Here is a 4,840-nt window from a genome sequence, read left to right as displayed (position 1 = left end):
TTCTTCACATACTAAAGAAATAGAATCAAGTATGAAACATAATTGCACACGCACACATACATACCTCACACATTTTTATCTCCTTATAAAAATTTAATCATTGTCTTCAGAAAATTATTGGCAAATCACAGATATTGGAGAATGGTTTTACATTAAGAAAGAAAAGATAGTCAATAAGATTAACTTCCTTTATTGTAATTATGCAAAGCTAAGTGTTTTGTGCGATTTTTAAGTATTTAAAGGTATCAGTGGAATCATGTTTTGTTGTTTTCAAAGCACATGACAGATAAACTCCTTCGTGCATCTCCATTTAACTGCCTTACACGAGTAGCCAATATGCTCCAGTCCTTCTCTAAACTTTAGTCTGGACACGCAAAACGCAGGCTGGCATCAGCAGCCATGGGCCCACCCCAACTCCCAGGCACACTTGACCCCACCACTGGGGTTTCAGACTGACTGGGTGGCATTTAGTATTTTCAGCCCCAATATTCATTATGCCAGTTATTTACATGATTTAATAGTGAAAGTTTTATTGAAATAATATTATATAAACCTTTAAAACAGGAGTAAAAAAAGTGTTTTATATCTACAAAAACATAGTTTATTCTTCTATAAACACTTGATAACTGAGCATTTTTAATTGGTTCACTAAAAAAGTATTGAGTGTGCTACAAATTGTAAAAGACTTACAAATTTGCATTAAAATCTAGAAGAACCTGCTCTGTGATTGCTCTGCCAGCATCTTCACATTTTAATTCCACCATAAGTAAACTCAACTTCTGAACTGTAGATGATGCCTTATGGGGTTATTCATGCAAATAAACATACTGATCCCATACTTAAAAATAGAAAAAAAAATTAGCTCTACAACTAAGGTTGAAAGAATAATACACATGCATTTGTTTTAAATTAAGAATTTTTAATTTTATATTTTAGTCACCCATTGTAATTCATGTCATTTTTACCTACAAACAAGTCACAATTTTGAAAGATAAAAAGGCTTTCAGTGTACATTACTGACTAATATAGCCTTCTTTCATAATAAAAATATTCTTTCATATTCAAAAATATAAATGTTTGAAGTGCGCTATTCACAAAAACATATCCAGATATGTATTTTCTTCACATTTAGAAACTGTCCCTCTCAACTAAAATGGATTGTAAGTTTTCTATGGGTTTAACTGGTTGAAATAGATATACACAGCTCAGCATAAATATGGCGGAAGCAACCTAATAATTGTGGAAGTGTTAAAAAGCGTTCAGAGAAGCAAGCAGGAGTTGGTTTTCATGATGATGGGAATACAAAATGTTGCACACACTCTAGAAAATAGATTGGAAGTTTCTTAAAAAACTAAACATAGAGCCACTCACTATATGACCCAGCTCTGCAGTCCTGGGCTTCTATCCCAGAGTAGTGGAAACGTGTTCACACAGAAACCTATATATGACTGTTCAGAGAAGACTTATGCATAACAAGCCTAAGCTGGAAACAACCCAGGTGTCCTTCTGCAGTCGAATGTCAATAATTAACAAATTGTGACACACCCATACCATGAAATTGTGCACAACAATCCACATGAATGGACTATGGATACCTACAGCAACTTGGGCAGATCTCAAGGGCATTATACTGAGTGAAAAAAGTCAGTCACAAAAGAGAACATGCTGTACAATTTTATTTGTATAACGTCCTCAAAATTACAAGTCTTTAGAGATGGGAGTGGATTAGCAGCTGCCAAGGGTTGGGGAAGCCAGGAGAGAAGGAGTTGGGTGGGACAATGAAGTGGGTGCTTGCAGAAACCTGTGAAGGATCTTCTGTATCTTCTAGAGTAGTTCAGAGATCAATAGCTTTCTCTGTCATTCTACCTGATGAATATAAAAATCTTTCTTTAGTTTTTGTTTTTTTGTTTTGTTTTGTTTTTTGAGATGGAGTTTCGCTCTTGTTGCCCAGACTGGAGTGCAGTGGCACAATCTCGGCTCACTGCAACCTCTCTCTCTCGGGTTCAAGCAATTCTCATGCCTCAGCCTCCCTAGTAGCGGGAATTACAGGTGCACACCACCACGGCCAGCTAATTTTTGTAGTTTTAGTGGAGACAGGGTTTCATCACGTTGGTCAGGCTGGTCTCGAACTCCTGACCTCAGGTGATCCAACCACCTCAGCCTCCCAAAGTGCTGGGATTACAAGTGTGAGCCACTGCAACTGGCACAAAAATCTGTCTTTAGTTTTTAATTTACCTAAGTAAAATTTACCTGTTAAATCCAGAATAATTCTCCCGTATGAACAGAATTTGCTGCACTTAATTATTTCTCAGAGAACTGAGAGGTAATTTTAAACTGAGTTGGGCTTGGAAAACTCCAGAAATTAATTTTGAGCATAAATTTTGCAATATGTATACAATGCATTTGATCACAGAAATGATAATATCTGTGGGTTGAATGAATGAGTAATAAAGTAAATTGGGGGTATCCCTGGCATTGGGGTGTTCAGGGGACCATGAATGACACAACTGGTGCTGAAGGGAAGGTCTCACCCAGGGACGCCTCTAGAGGTAGCACTCACTGTAGATGGGGAGCAGGCTATGGATGGTCTAGATGGATTCCCTAACAACTTCACTAGCAACCAATCCCCAAGTTGAAGGGCTTATATCCATCCTTTGAATCAATTACAACGTTTGTTTTTCCTGGATCAAAATAGCATTTGTTTAAAAATGGCTAGCAGACAGAAGACTGCTGGAAGTTAGAAGCCTTAACATGTTTTGCCTTGAGTCAATTATAAGTCATAGTATTGTTGTCCACCAGTCACCATCACATCAACAGAGCCAGTTGGTTTTGCAGTGCACCATGGTCCTTGTCACACAGTGAATTCCCACCAAAGGCTGTGGAGTTGAAGTCTATCCCCAAATGGGGCTCTGTTCTGGGAGGCTCTAGGTGATGCAGCCAAGAGGAAATTCATTGAGCAAGCTCTAAAGAGTTGGCTTGGCCTTAGCCTTACCCTAGTCAGGAAAACCCCACCATTGTCTCAGATTTACCTAGTCAGGAAAATTTACCTAGTCAGGAAAATTCCACTATTGTCCCTGATATTGAAATTAATCTTTTTCTAAAATTTTATTTTATTTTATTTTATTTTTGCTACAAAAGGGTTCTTAAATGATCCTGGATTAAATCAGAATCTTCAGTTCACCCTGAATTAGACTCAAGCCCAGAAGACTTGGCAACTAGTCCGGAATCTGCTGTGGATCACATAGAATTTGTTTCTTGGGAAACTGTAATGCGTTGGACGTTGTTTTCCAAGCACACATGCCCACCTGCAAACTGTGAGTGTGGCCTTACTTGAAAAAACGTCTTGGCAGATGCAACCAAGTTATGATGAGGTTCTATGGATTAGGGTGGTTCCTCATACAGTGACTGATGTCCTCATAGTTTAGACACAGCGACCCAGAGGCACCGAAGGAAGAAGGCCACGTGAAGACGGAGGGAGAGATGGGAATGACCTGTTTACAAGCCGAGCAGCACCAGCGCCTGCAGGCAGAGACCAGAGGCTGGAAGACAGGCAGGGAACGGTTCTCCCCCGAGTGCCCTGGGGAGGAACCAATGCTGCCAACAGCTTGATCTTGGACTCTGGTTTCCAGAACTGGAGAAAACCCATTTCTGTTGTTTTTACCACCCTGTTTGTAGGAATTTGTTACTGCCGCCCAGGAAATTCATCTAGAAACAAATGGCTTTTCAAGTTTGCACTCTGCATCTTTTCTTTCTCTCTCTCTCTTTTCTTTTTTGACTTTGACTTGGCCACTGAGGTGTTAAGTCAAAGCTGTGGGAAGATTTTAGACACTGGACACTTTTCCCCATTCTCCGATACTCCCCCAAATGTCCCTCTCAGCCCAGCCGCTTGATCCTGGAGTTACGTGTCATGAGGCAGCTCCTGCAGGTCCCTGTGCTCCCCGGGGCACTCTGGTCTCGAGGCCGGAGCCCCTGGACATTTACGTTACCCCCATGTCCCGCCTTGCCCAGCAATCCCAGTTTTACCTCTGACTTCAGTGAAATGACTAATGACACCTGCTCCCTCTCAGACACGTCCTCCTCTGGCAGGTCACCCTGTGGGTTCTGGTCTCACCTCTGCCACTACGTGGGTTGGCACGGTCACTGAAACTCCTTCAGCCGCAGCAGCCTCATCTAGATAGTGGAGCCATAATGTGTGTTCCTAATACGGCATCTGTTGAGCTAAGACACCTGTAAAAAGAATGTAAAAAGCCAAGGGCTCTTCAGGTATGACAAAGTGGGTGGAGTCATTAATGTTGATCTCTTTCTTTATGGAGCCTCAGACCAGAGATTTCAAGAGCATGTCTAATGTTCTGCCTGACTGTGATTTTGGAGGGAACACTTACTTACACAAATGTCTGACTTGGGGATGGCGCTGTCCTTTTTCTTACAGGACTCTTCAGTATATGGAGAACAGTGATTCCCTGGTCATATAATAAAAAGATCAATACAAGACGGGAAGAGAGTAGAACAAATACTTGAATAGATATTTAGTGATTCATGAGATTATTCAAAGGATTGTCTAAATAATACTCTTCATCAGGCCTTCCAGATTCCTACCTGGAAGAGGGAACGTATGAACTACAAAAAAAAAAAAAAACTTCTTAACACACCTGCAGCGGCTCTTCTAGGACACACCCCCCAGTTATCTCCTGACTCATCAAGCACAGTCAGGCAGAGCGCTTTCTGCCTGTCACAAATGTTAGTTTCTTCCTCTTTAATTTCTCCTAAGAGCATAAAAAGTGGATACTTCTTATCATTAACAGATTTTCATACACTTGTCTTTCTCACTTTTTTTTTTTTG

General features: G+C 40.6%; 1 long non-coding RNA gene across 1 annotated transcript; it reads right to left on the bottom strand.

Moving 5' to 3' along the window:
- Positions 1-1,667: 1,667 nt before the first annotated feature.
- On the bottom strand, positions 1,668-4,461 carry LOC112206272 (uncharacterized). The gene is made up of 3 exons (XR_002940506.3): positions 4,387-4,461; positions 3,331-4,227; positions 1,668-1,866 (listed from the first exon to the last, which is right to left on the bottom strand). It is a non-coding gene; the product is annotated as an uncharacterized LOC112206272 (long non-coding RNA).
- Positions 4,462-4,840: the final 379 nt, after the last annotated feature.

This window comes from Pan troglodytes, chromosome 17 (assembly GCF_028858775.2).
Source record: "Pan troglodytes isolate AG18354 chromosome 17, NHGRI_mPanTro3-v2.0_pri, whole genome shotgun sequence".
Classification (NCBI taxonomy): domain Eukaryota; kingdom Metazoa; phylum Chordata; class Mammalia; order Primates; family Hominidae; genus Pan; species Pan troglodytes.
This window is presented reverse-complemented; position numbering and strand designations above follow the sequence as displayed.